Source organism: Lissotriton helveticus, chromosome 3_1 (genome assembly GCF_964261635.1).
Source record: "Lissotriton helveticus chromosome 3_1, aLisHel1.1, whole genome shotgun sequence".
In the NCBI taxonomy this organism is placed as follows: domain Eukaryota; kingdom Metazoa; phylum Chordata; class Amphibia; order Caudata; family Salamandridae; genus Lissotriton; species Lissotriton helveticus.
The window spans coordinates 549,853,243-549,867,726 of NC_136061.1; the positions used below are offsets into that span (position 1 = coordinate 549,853,243).

The 14,484-nt window shown below is 47.4% G+C and overlaps 1 protein-coding gene across 1 annotated transcript in view; it reads left to right on the forward strand.

Annotated features, from left to right (window-relative positions):
• The window catches only part of VPS8 (VPS8 subunit of CORVET complex), a 2,052,516-nt gene that overhangs the window by 1,198,904 nt on the left and 839,128 nt on the right, over positions 1–14,484 (forward strand). The gene's annotated exons all lie outside the window — the stretch shown is intronic.

The window sequence follows — 14,484 nt, forward strand, 5'->3', positions numbered from 1 at the left end:
GGGGTCTTCTGTGGCTGCAAGGAGACGGGCTTGGCTTCGGTCGTCTGGTTTCTCACAAGATGTTCAGGCGGCTTTGCTGGATTTGCCCTTTGATGGGTCAAAACTCTTTGGTTCAAAAGCAGACTCAGCCTTAGTGCGTTTTAAGGACAGCAGGGCTAATGAAAGGTCTCTAGGCCTCCAGGTGCAGTCCAGAGGATATGGCTACAAACTACATCGTGGATTTGGGAGATCTGCTTCCTTTCGTGGCCGTCTGCAATCTCAACAGAGCCAACAACAGCAGAATCCCTTGTACAAGTCGTACAGAGGGAAAAATAAAAGAGGCCACAGGGGTGCAGCTCGGCAACAACCCTCCTCCTCTTCCTCTACTTTCCCTCCCGCCACCGTTGGTACATCAGGAGAGCAGTTCTAGATCCCTCGTCTTAGAACATGTTGGTCCGGTTGGAGGTCGGGTGTCCCAATTTCTACAAGAATGGAGACTGATCACGTCAGATCGTTGGGTCGTGAATCTTGTAGAGAATGGTTACGCCCTTCCCTTTTTGGAGTTTCCTCCTCCTTACCCTCCTCGCCAGGGTTGGTGTTCAGAGGACCATTTACTGCTTTTACAGCAGGAGGTTCTTAACTTGCTACAGAAAGGTGCGATAGAGGTGGTTCCGGAGCGTAAAAGGGGTCAGGGATTCTACTCCTGGTATTTGATGATCCGCAAAAAGGACGGTCCTGGACCTCAGTATTTTGAACCTTTACCTTAGACATGAGAAGTTCAAAATGTTGACCTTCGCTCAGGTTCTTCTTGCGCTGTTTACCACCACAGGGGCAGCCCTAACCACCTGAACCAGGGGCTATATTAATTTCTGCAAACAAAGGTTCAGATATGTACAACAAACATTAACAATTCATAACAGTATTAACAGTGACAAAATAACGAAAAAATATATTCTGGCCCATGAAAGAAAAGTAAAGAGAAAGAAGTGCGTGTAATTATAGAAAAATACAAAATTTATTGAAATTACATATAAAGCTCAGATTTGTGGTCGGTATAACAGAAACATTAACAAACATATATAAAACCAGACAAGTGGCAAACACATAGAGGTTACATAAACAAAAGAGTTCTAAAAACCATATAAGAACTCCTATACACAGAACAATGTGTCCTCCTTAATTTGTGGCCACAGGAAGACTGGATGGTATCCATCGATCTAGGAGATGGATATTTTCATCTTCACATCCTGAGGTCCCATCGGAAGTATCTCCGGTTCACGGTAGGGTCAGAACATTTTCAGTTTGCGGTTCTTCCATTCGGTCTTACTTCCGCACCTCGAGTCTTTACAAAGGTAATGGCGGTGGGAGCGGCTCATCTCAGAAAGTATGGGGTTCCTGTTTTCCCCTACCTGGACGACTGGCTGTTGAAAGCGGAGTCTTCAGAGTTGGTTTTGTGCCACTTGCAGGTAACAACTCATCTGTTGTTCAAATTGGGTTTCTCGATAAATGTACCCAAATCTCACCTGGTGCCTTCTCAGCGCAGCCTGTTCATAGGGGCAATAATGGACACTTCTGTGTGTCGCGCTTACCCTCCTCCGCAGAGGATTCTCGACATTTAGGAAATGATTCCTTTATTTCATGATGGAGCGGTTGTTCCAGTCCTGAAGGTTCTTCGTCTGCTTGGTCTGTTCGCTTCCGGCATTATGTTGGTCAACCATGCACGCTGGCACATGAGGGCACTCCAGTGGTACCTCCGCAGGCAGTGGTATCAGCACAAAGGAGATCTCGGGGAGAAGATCAGAATCTCTAGAAAAGCTGCAGTGGAGCTGATTTGGTGGAGGGTGCAGGGCAACCTGTCTCAAGGAAAGCCCTCTCAGCCTTCTCCACCGGTGGCCACAGTGATCACGGATGCCTCTACTCTAGGGTGGGGTGCTCATCTGGGGGATCTGGAGGTCAAAGGTCTATGGTCTCCAGAGGAAAGGTTGCTTTATATAAACCTGCTGGAATTGCGGGACATTCGTTTGGCACTAAAGGCCTTCCTCCTTTCCGTTCACGGTCAGTCGCTTCAGGTCCTGACAGACAACACTACCACGATGTGGTATATCAGCAAACAGGGAGGAGTAGGGTCGTATTGTCTGTCGAGAGGCTCTGCGTCTGTTTCTGGGCTCAAAACCATCAGATTTGTGTGTTTGCAAATCATCTTGCCGGTGTGCTGAATGTTCGTGCGGACAGTTTCAGTCATCGTTACTCGGTCCATCATGAGTGGCAGCTTCATCTGGAGGTGGTCCATCGCATCTTTCAAATGTGGAGTCTCCTCGGTTGGCCCTGTTTGCCATTCAGGAGAATGCGCACTGCCTGTTGTTCTGCAGACTCCAGTATCCAATGCAAGGAGCGTTTGGGGGACGCGTTTCAGACAGTTCGGAGCTCACAACTCCTTTATGCTTTTCCTCCCATACCCTTGATTGCTTGGGGTCTGAGGAAGAGTGGCTAAGACCGGGCCCAAGTTATATTGATTGTTCTGAATTGGCCAAGAAGGGTGTGGTACACAGATCTAGTTCACCTCTCATCGTACCCGCAGCTCTGTCTCCGTCTGAGGGCAGACTTCCTCTCGCTGTCGAGGGGCAGGTTCTACACCCCCACCTCCAGAGCTTGCACCTTCATGCCTGGAGATTGAACGGGGCGTCCTGAGGTCTTTCTCTCTCCCTACGGATATGGTTGATGTTATTTTTTCGTCCAGGCGACACTCCGCTAAGTCTGTTTACTCTTCCAGATGGTCCAGGTTTGTTAAGTGGTGCGGAAAGAGAGAGACATTGACCCTTTGAAGGCCGTTTGTCTTATATTCTGGAGTTTTCACTTACTTTGACACAACAAGGTTGTGCTGTAGCCACTGTTAATGGCTATTTGTCGGCCTTCTATGTTTGCCCGACCAGCCGTCTTTATTTAAGTCCCCCATTATCATGAGGTTCATTAAGGGTAGTGGCACGAAGGTGCTTCCTGCACAGCCTGAGACTGACCCAAGAAGTGCGACCGTACGCCCAAGTGCTCCCCCTGCTGGGCACCCCTGGAGGGGGTGGCGCAGTGACGGAGATCGCGCTCAAAAGATGGGTGCAAGCAGGGGTGGAGACAGTAGGGGATTTGTACGCAGACGGCGTCCTGCTCTCCTTTGCAGAGCTGGCCAGAGACACTGATCTACCAGCCGGACAAATCCTCCTCCACGCGTCCATAATACGCACGCTCTCGGACCCATGGGGCGACATATCTGAGGAACCGCCAATGCATCATTTCATGCAATACCTCCATGTCATGGGCAATGGCTCACATGTAATTCACTGGCTAGCACAAGCCCTATTGACCCACACACAACACTCTACCCAACAGCTCCGAGAAAAATGGGCGACAGACAAAGGACGGGAATGGACGGACAAAGAATGGAAAATGGTGCTGGCCAGCCCCGTTAACATCCCACGCAACGCCCGCTTTAAAACCATACAGTTCTATATCTTACATCGAGCATACCTGTCGCCCGACAAGATAAACAGATATTTCTCGATTACCACTGCTGAGTGTCCGAGATGCTTACTGGCCGGAGCGGGCTTACTACATATGCTCTGGACGTGCCCTTCTATTCAAACATACTGGACTACAGTCACAACTTTACTAACGCTCAGCACAGGCGAAGAGATCCCACACACATGGGAGACTTGCCTGCTGGGGCTTTATAAGGTGACCAAACTGAATAAGGTACCAGCTAGATTCAGGGATCTGGGAACTATCACAGCCAAGCGATTGCTCACCAAACGCTGGAAACGGACTGAACCCCCTCATGCTAAGCACTGGTATGCATCATTTACCAACTGGGCAAAGGCGGAAAGCGCTACTCTCCATCGAGAGGAAACGGCGGGCATGAGGAAGTTCCCCATAGCGCAACTCTGGGACGACACCTTCCTATCCTTCCAGCGGGCAAGCCTAGATCAGGGCATAACGTAATCATAGCCTTCTCAGAGCCGGCCCTATACATAGCGCAAAACAGCGACGCACATACCCACAATGGCACACACGAGACCTGCACATGTTACGCGAAGGGATGTCTATCTTCACAGAGGAGCACTCACATGGTGTTGCATTACAATCATTACTTAACACCCCCATGCTCACGACCCCGATACCCTGACTAAACCGACTGCTGATGGTCCCTCTCTCCCCCCCTCCTTAGAAACGCTCGCACCCAGCAGGACCCCCACCGCACAACGCCCCAGCAACAGGACTCAAAGACAGATCTCCACAGCCACACATTGACATTCAGCATGACACATTCACCTCTCTATATCCTCCTCTTAGTTTCGTATTCAAAAGGGTTTTCTTTTTCTTTTTTTTTCCTTTTCCCTACTTGTTCATACCCATACAGTAATAAGTGTAGTTTAAGCGGATATTTTCCTCTCTTCGTTTCTACACTTGGTCCCAAACGGCCTCTCCAATGGTACCCTTTGTTGAGACACTTTGACATCCCCAACATGTACAGATTCGCTAAAGACTGGTAAAAATTGAACTAATCGTCGCAGACTGTCCGACAATTGATACCCCTGCATAACTAATGCACTGGATAGCGAGTCACATACAGACGGATGGGGAGAGTTGGAGATGGAGGCGACCATGCCGCCCCGCGCCACCTCTCATCCTCACACTTTAGACCGTGATGATAGCACTGCAGAGCGACATCATATGCTATACACCACATACCACTTTTAGTGGCGCTCCGTCACTTACACCGAGATACACAGTGAGATGTGAAAGTAAATTGGATATGATTTAATGTGACTCTGAAATGTAACTATGCTACTGAACAACGTGAATGCTTTATCTCATAAATACAACAAGTACCCATGTAAGTTGTTTCTGACTGTTGGTAAAACTAATAAAAAATATACAAACAAAACAAAAAAAATGAGGTTCATAAAGGGCTTTACAAATAAGTTCCCTCCCACACCTTTCATTATGCTTCAGTGGGATTTGAATCTCGTTCTTACCTTTTTAATGGGTTCTCAATTTGAGCCTCTTCATACTTGCCCGTTGAGGCTTCTTTCTTTTAAAACGGTTTTCTTGATTGCCATTACCTGTGCATCACGATTTGCTACGCTTTGGCCAAGAAGGACCCTCCTGAAGGTATCAGAGCTCATTCCACCAGAGCTAAGTCTACTTCTTCTGCTTTGGCTAGAGATGTTCCTGTTCTTGATATTTGTAAAGCAGCAACTTGGGCCTCCCTCCACACCTTTGCAAAGCATTACTGCTTGGACTCTGAGGTTAGGAGGGATGGCCATTTTGCTTGTTCTGTTTTGCAAGATTTGTTGGTCTAGTCAGGTGGACACCCTCCTTTAGGAGAGGTACAGCTTTGGGAGTCTATTCATAAGGGAGGAATCTACAGGCAGAAGTATCCATTAGAAGAACAAGTTACTTACCTTCGGTAACGCTTTTTCTGGTGGATAAAATATCTGCCTGTAGATTCCTCACTGTCCCGCCCGCCTCCCCGTTGTCCACACGCTTCTACCAAAAAATGTTTCATTTTAATGTCTTAATCATGTTTATATTTTAATAATGAGAAATGCTTATTCAGTTGCTATTTCTCTATGCCTTTATTGATTATGCATTTGTGGATTTATATATGTGTATATATTTGATATGCTATGTTTACATTTGAAAATGTGTCGGTCCGCCCGTTTGCCTCGGTGGCACAGAAAAAATGAGTGGAACTGACCTCAGCACGCCGACGAGGTCCTCTTATGGCTCTGATGGCGTCACACGGTGTCGCGAGTGGAGCCTTGCTATTGTGACATCCTCGTCGATGTGGGAGAGCTAGGGAAGAATTTTCCGCGGAATGCTGGCGCAGGGGGTATTTGTATGGTGAGGAATCCACAGGCAGATATTGTATCCACCAGAAAAAGCGTTACGGAAAGTAAGTAACTTATTATTTTTTACCCTCTCTACTTGAGGTAAAGCAGCCGATCTGCATACTCACAGCAGCTGTGAAACAACCCGTTGTTGTTCTAAGATATATTCAGACGTTGCGGATACGATTTGGGCTTAAAGCAGGCGCATTTACAAAAGCTATCACCAGGAGCGTAGCTATCAATAATGCAGCGAGTGTAGTGGCACCGTGGACCAAAAGCCTTGGCAGTCTGCTGAACCCCTGGTATTGATGATCTTCTAAATCACCGGCCCATTTTCCTTGCTTCTGCTCGGGCCCAAGGAACCACGTGATTGGTCTGTCTTGTTCCTATTGTGAAGCGCTCCGATGTCCACGGGCTATATCCGCGCTATATAAAATCGCAAAAATAAGTTATCAAAAAAATGCTACACCTGTGCTATCACGGATCCCAGTCTGAACAAGTGTTTATTCCAAAATGCTCTGTATATACATCAGAAATGCTTTGCTTTGTTTTTGCATGTATGTCAGACATACATATTTGCGAATGTCTTAAGTGATATTCTGTGACGTGAAGCTCAAAATATTAAAATTCGGCCTATTTGCTAGTTTAGAAATCTTTACCACGTCACTGTTCTGCTTGATGAATGGTGCTGTCTAATAACAAGAGACCAGGAGGGCAGGGGTGCGCGCGTGTAACTTTGCAGTCGAGGTACCAAGTTCATTTTTTTTTTTCGAGGTACCAGGTTTAATGCATTTAAATACAGATTTATTTGTGGAGCATGAATAACCTTTTTGGCTGATAATTCTGTATATAATAACGTCAATGGTTTGTGTGTGTTACACTTCTGAGGGGGTTGTCTTCCTGGCTGATTAATATTGCGAGGTGCACAGTTACCCACGCGGGAGGAAACGTAGATTTTATTTGCATTTATTTTGGTGTTCTTGATAGAGCGCTGGTAGACCCCGAAGAGTGGTGTCGCGTATTTAGGATGTTTACATTTTCACGGTTATATGTTAAAGTTGAGGGGGGATAAGAGCAGGGGGGTTGTGGTACTATTGGTTGTGAAGCCGAAGGGTGTGGGGGTGTTGGTAATTGGCCTGTGGGTAGTTCAAAGCTGGGAGCACGAGCTGGCCCGCAGCTCGTGGGGAAGGGTCTTTCAGTGATAGAAAGGCATGGAACCTGAAACTGCTGTTAGGGGATTGGATATAGATAGTGCCACTAGTATTATGTGACAGGAGAGAGTCAAATTATGCGGCAGGGTTAACTAACTCGCAGATCTGTCACGTTGAACAAAATCTCACCGTGTGAGGAGGGGGACGGGGACTCGTGCGTGAGGTACCTAGAAGGCACTTTTCCCTCCACCCGGCCCCAAACCCCCCTTCTCCGAAAAGAAACGCTTGCTGATGCTGGTGCTGATGTCCTGGGGTCTTGTCACACCCCTCAATGGACTTCCGCAGTTCACAGCCTCCTGGAAAGGGAGCTGACTTGCACTATTACAGTAGATTCATCTGGTTTTCCCTGCCCCTGTGTGATTTCGGCTCTCCTCACCAGGTGACTGTGTGATGGCCCGGTATCGTGTGTCTTAAGGTGGCACCTTGTGAGTTGGCAGGTCTGAAATCATAAGGCAAGGAACGGCACATAATGTGGTGTAATGAGGTTCATTTTGTAATAGTATGATTTCCCTATTTTGTCATTTTTTCACACAGGTTTACACTGTCTGGAGAAAGGTTTCACCCAATTAGTTCTAGTTTAACACCCAATGCAGCTATAAGCAGCATAAAGGGGAGCAGTAAACCTTCCCAATGGGTCGTGCACTGTGCAGCAACACGTGTCACCACGTTTTAGTAACCTGTGATCTGTTTGAGCTAGAAACACATTGTTTGTTGAAAGCTGCAGATTATGTAGCAGATGACGGATTATGTGGCAAATCCATAATTATGTGCAAAACGCCACGGCTGCCACATGCAATAATTCCACTGGCCCTGGCCTAGAGCACAGTGATCTGGGTGCGATGGGTAAGCAAGTGGGATAGGTGGGAGGGCAGGAAAGATGTTCCATATCCTGACTTGGATAACAGGTTACATTTACAGCAGATAGGTTTTCACTTGAGCCAACAGGGTTGAAATACAAGTGGACAGGTTTCCAATTGAGGGAGAAGGCTTGAAACTGAGGCAGGTAGGCTTCCGGTTGTGATATCAGGGTTGAAAATTAGGTAAATAGGTTTGTGAATGAGAAAGAAGTCTTGCATGACATAGATTTATGGCTGTGGTTGCAGGGGTGGAGTTGAGACCAGTGAGTTTCGTGTTAACATTTATGGTTTGAGATGAGGCAGGCATGTTTACACAGAGGTAGCAGTTTGTAGTTCAGGAAGGCAGGTATGCAGTTGAAGCTGAATTGTTTTTTAAAAAAAAGATTACAGCATTAAACAGAGATATGTTTAAAGGCATTCACAAATACCCTTTCCAAGATGTTTCAGGTATTTAGGGGAGATATTAACTTTTATCCCTGCAGAAATGTACAGAATAATATATATTTTTTTATCCCATTATTTTTCTCATCTATTTTATTTGCCTGAATCGTGACTTCTATACCTGGGCTGTGATTTTTTAAACGTAATCTATGTGCTACCTGATCTGCAGTGTGCTACCAGTGCTTGTTAAATGTTTAATGGATACCGAGAGCCACAAAAATGCTTTTTTCTTTTCTTCTCTCACCTGAAGCCTAATCATTGTACAGAGACATGTCAGCCAAGTGGGCCTCATTTTGAGCCAGTGATTCCCAGTCATGCATAAGCTATTTGTTAGAAATGAAGATCTCTGGTTGGCTAAGGCTTGCGCCAAAGCCAGGCAGAGACCACCACTCTAGTCAGGGAAAGGGAGTTACACGCCAAAGATAACCCCTGCTCACCCCCTTGGTAGCTTGGCACGAGCAGTTAGTCTTATCCCAGATGCAGTGTGTTAAGCATTTGCGCAACACCCACAGTAACAGCAGCCTAGGCACACCACAAAAGGAACTCCACACAAGGTTATAGATCAAAATATCCTTTGTATTATACTAAACCACATCAGATAGTAATCACACAATATACATTGTGCCAACTGGCACAGACAATATTTACAGGGGATTATTTACACATGACAGGGCAATGTGAGCCGCTGTCAGAATGGTCACTTTGTAAGAATAGTAAAAGTAAGAAGATATCATGAACTTAAAACCCAGTAATCACTGGCAGACACTATACTCAGCGTCAACCTGTAACATAAATCATAACAGGTACAGTATCAAATAAGGCGAGAACTCTATTCTGTGCCAACCTCATAAGTCTAAATGTAGTAGACCCCAATCTCCTAGACATACCTTGCATTCGAACATGAACTTAATACCATAACCTGAAATAGGGAAAAAATCAAACCACGCCCACAGTAGGGAGTCACTATAAGACCTAAGACAGTAGGTAGAACCTAACACGCATTAAAAGCACATCTATGAGCATAAATTAAGGTGCATAACACATACTATAAACATCACATTTCCTAGCACCCATATAACTCGCACTAAGGCCATGCGCCCTATATACCTAATAGTCTCCAGGGCCAACTGGCCATTTCTAAGGGACACAAATGCCCTCTGTCCAAAGTCAGGGTGTGCTGCCAATACAGCGACAGTCACGGGGGCACACTTGGCGCAAACCTATACGTGGCAGCTGCCCACTACTTGCTGGGAAGCTCAATGAAGGCCTAAACGTTGCAGCTGGCACTAAGTGGTGCGCAGCTGTGCAGGCCAAGGTAGGGGCGAAGGAGTGCATCCCACTCTTAGATGCAAAGAAACATGTCCCCTAAAAATTAAATACCTAAACGGTGCAGCTGCCCACTACTTGCTGGGCAGCTGGGAACAAATCAAATGTGGCCTGGGCTCTCTCTGGCCTTCAGGACAAATCGCGCAAAATGTTGGAGCCACACGGGGCTCAATAAATAAGGTTTCCCTGGGAGCCTTCTGGCTCTGTAAACAACTTGGGCTTCGTTGGAGCCCTAAGGCTCTAGGAATAATGCGGCAAGAATGTGGGAAAGGATATGGGTCCCTCTGGACCCTTTAAACAATTATGGCCAGATGCTGGAGCGGCCTGACGCTCTGTGACAAAACATGCCCACTGTGGGAGCGGCCCGCTGCCATCTGGGGCTGCTCTAAATACACTGTCCCACTGTGCAGCACTTCGAAACTAACCTCAGCCCAACTTCCTACAGTGCCGCGGTCAGCACGAACAAAACCCCTACGGAGTCCCCCAGCCCTTCTGCACTTACCGGGCTGCTCCCTGGGGACTCTTCAGGAGTTGGAGTCGGCATCCGTGGGGCTCTCTCCTCACTAGGAGAGCCCCGCACACCAGCAACACCAGGGACCGGCTCCCTTCCGCAGGGAGCCTGCGAGGCTCGGCGCAGCTTCTCCCCGGCCGGGGCTTCCTGGTTTGGAGCGTGGGGAATCCCTCCAGGGGGAACCAATCCCTGAGCTCCACACCTGTGACGCTGGAGGAGTCTCTGCCGGCTGGGGCCAATCCCATCTCGGCCCTACGATGACGTCAGCGGCACCTCTCCTCAGCTCGCTCTCGGCCTTGGTGCTGCGGCGGTGATCTCTCGGGGTAAAAAAGAGGGGTAGGCTCCCTTGAGCTTTAAAATAACCGTATCAGCCAGAGGGGTGGTCACCCGTAAATTAAAAATATAAGTCCAGAAGGCGCAATGAGGGGTAGGCTCCCTCTGATTTAAAATATAAAGCAGGGTGGGCTCCTGCTATTTGAAATATAAAACCAAAGCGGGGTGGGCACCTGCCATCTCAGCATAAAGGGGGGGACGGATGAGTCCCTCCTGAGATGGGGAGGCCACTTGGGAGAGTCGGAGATCAGAGGCCTCTGGTCTCTGGCGGAGTCCCAGCTCCATATCAATCTTTTGGAGCTTCGGGCGATCCGACTTGCACTGAAAGCATACCTTCCCTCTGTCTGGAGAAGTATAATGCCGGTGTTCACGGACAACACTACCGCCATGTGGTACTGCAACAAATAGGGCGGGGTGGGTCATGGACCCTATGTCAGGAGGCTCTATGTAAAACAACAGAGGCCCCCTGGTGCAAATAGCAATCCTGGGTCAGGGTAGAAAGTATATGTGAACAAGAATTCCCAGGCATGCACATTAGTAACTAGCGTGTACAAATGCAGATACGGGTATCTACAAGAACATTGGACAACTGCTTTCGCTGATAAACTTAGTTTTAATTTCTTTTAGGTTTACATAAAATATCATACGGTAAAAATGTATTACAATGTTCAGGGAAATGCAAACTTCATTGTAAATATACATAATTTCTCATGTTTAAAATTTCATTAAACAATATAAAAAGAGATGGTTTCCTGTCGACGCGTTTCGACACATGAACTGTGTCTTCTTCAGGACTGTACCATCGGTATTCTTCTAGTGTGATAACGACTAACGTGGATATAATGTTGAAGTCTTGTTTTAAAAGTGGACAGAAACTGTGGGACCATTCAGGTCACGGTGAAACTCAGTATCTTAAGGCTGATTTCTCGTGCCTAGTCGGAAGTGTCCCGCGTTTGGCCGCATACACTGTCAATTACTAAATAAACAATCCTCGTTCAGTACGCGATGTAGAAAGAGCCTGACACTGCCCCGAGTGGGCTTTATTATCCAGTTTAATTCCAGAAATAGGTATAACGTACGGATGAACAGGGGAACAGCCGGGCTTAAGGAAATGAGATACTCATGAGTCACGCGGCGGCATCGGTGAAGGGAAACTCGGCAGACTCTCTTAGCTTGAGTTGAGTTTCTCACGAGCCGAGCAGTGTGAGGACTGATTGAGGTATCGTTATCGATATATTTGGCGTGGAGACCGCGTTTGTCGTCTTCCTTCGTTTGATTAAGGTTTCCTATGTCAGGAGGCTCTGCGCCTCTGGACATGGCTGGAACATCAAGGCATCACCTTGGTGGTTCAACACCTGGCAGGTTCTCTGAACGCCAGGGCAGACTAACTCAGCCGCTGGTGCATGATGGATCACGAATGGCGTCTGAACACGTATGTGGCGCAAGGTCTCTTTTTGCAGTGGGGAGAGCCTTGGTTAGATCTATTCGCCACCAAAGAGAACACGCAATGGCATCAGTTCTGCACGTTGGAATTTCCAGGGCGGCGCTCGGCGATGCTTTTCGTCGCAAGTGGAGGTGCGGTCTGTTGTACGCCTTTCCACCTCTACCACTTTTGCCCAGACTGCTGAAGAAGATCAGGCGCGACCGGGTCCAGGTCATTCTTGTGGCTCCAGATTGAGCGCGAAGATACTCAATATGGCGATCGATCCCCCGATCAGACTGAGTCTTCGGGAGGATCTTCTGTCGCTACAGCAGAGGATGGTCCTTCACCCGAACCTGTCCAGCCTCCACCTCCAGGCGTGGAGATTGAGCGACGACAGTTGACCGCTTTCGATCTTCCTTCCGAAGTCTGTGATGTCATTCTGGCAGTCAGGCGTCCCTCCACGAAAACGGTATACGCCTGCAGGTGGAACAAGTTTGTGGCATGGTGCACAGATAAGTCTGTGGATTCCCTTTCTGCCCCTCTTTTTGAGGTTCATCTGTTCCTTCTTTCCTTGGCCCAGCAGGGCTTTGCTCTGGACACTATCAAAGGTTATCTTTCAGCCATCTCCGCCTTTCTTCGGCTTCCAGATCAGCCTCTTTTTAAGTCCCCAGTTCTTAACCGTTTTTTGAAAGGCATTATGCACACATTTCCTCCTGTGCCGTTCATCATGCCTCAATGGGACTTAAACCGTGTCTTGACATATCTGATGTGCGCTCCCTTCGAGCCCCTTCATAACTGTCCTTTGCGTCTTCTTACTCTCAAGATGGCTTTCCTGGTAGCTATCACCTCTGCCAGAAGAGTGAGTGAGCCCCAGGCTCTTTCTTCCAAACCTCCTTTCCTTTTTGTTCATCTGGACAAGATGGTTTCAAGTCCCGTCCTTCTTTCTTGACAAAGGTTGTCCTGCAGACCATCACTTTGCCCACCTTCTTTCCGTCTCCGCATCCTTCAAAAGAGGCAGAGAGGCTCCACCGTCTGGAACCAAAACGTGCACTCTTGTTCTATCTGAAGCTCACACAGCAGTTCCGGGTGGATGAGCAGCTCTTTGTTGGCTATGCGGGCTCCAAAAAAGGGCGGACCGTGCGCAAACGGACCATCTCTCAGTGGTTCGTTCTCTGCATCAAGAACTGTTACTCATTAGCTAAGAAGGATCCTCCTGTGGGGCTGCGTGCCCATTCTACCAGGACAATGGCAGCCACTACTGCCTTGGGACGCGGCGTGCCCTTGCAGGATATTTGTCAGGCAGCTACGTGGGCCTTGCTGCTCAAGTTTACCAAGCATTACTGCCTTGACAGTCAAGCCGGAGAGGCGGCTTCTTTGGCCGTTCTGTTCTCCGTGACTTTTTGGTGTAATCTTGTTCACAGACCCGCCACCGGGGTTGGTATTGCTGGGGTATCTATTCTAAGGTAAGGAATCTATCACTAACGTGTCTCTTTCAGAAGCACAAGTTACTACTTGTGTAACAATATATCTGTAAGAGACATTAGTTAGTGATGGATTTCTTACCGCCCCACCCATCCTCCCCGTTCTGCCAACTGATTACTAGGGTTAAGGACATCCCTTTCAGGGCCCTAGTTTTCAATGCCCCAGCGGTCAGTATCATGTATGACTCTGCGTTCCTGGTGCAGAGAGTCGGGTACAGAACTGACGCCAGCGCGCATGGGTGGCACCTAAGTAGTCTCCGTGTCATCATCTCGGCGCATATGATTCCAGCGACGGACGCGGACCCGCAGGACGCTACCTACTGACATGCAGGGGTACTGCTAAACAAAACTTTCCGGATCCAGTCTGATGCCTTGGGATATTCTAAGGTAAGGAATCTATCACTAACTAATGTCTCTTACAGATATATTGTTACACAAGTAGTAACTTGTGAATTAAGTAATTTTAAAAGTATTATTTATAGGTCTCTGTGTGCCAGGAAAGGCAGCCCTCAACCGCAAACCACATCATTAAACTTCACTACATACCACTCCACAACACAAAATTCCATTCCACATAGTTACACTCCAAAACACACAATCTCACTTCTCATAATTCCAGTACACATAATTACTATCCACATAATTCCACAGCACACCATACCACATAATTCCAATACACAAATCCACTCCACACATCCTCCCTACACCACACAGCTCTCAGTGTCCGAGAGATCGAGAGAGAATGCCTCATGTGTTGCTGAATTAACTGTTACACTGATTTGGTGAAATGCTACCTGGAAACATTGCAAAGCCTGCCTGTTCCTTTGTGACATTGCGATGGGATTATGGCCAGGTTGCATCTGATTTGACAGTGGCTCCTGTTCAGTAGCCAACAAAACACACCAGTTTCACCTTGTTTAGGTCTCATCAAGAGCAGCCGAGAAACCATTAAAGTTGTGTGTGAGGACTACACTTATTGAGAATTGATAATAAACTAGACTTCCCGTTTTTATTGGAAGTATTCATGATTATTGAAACTG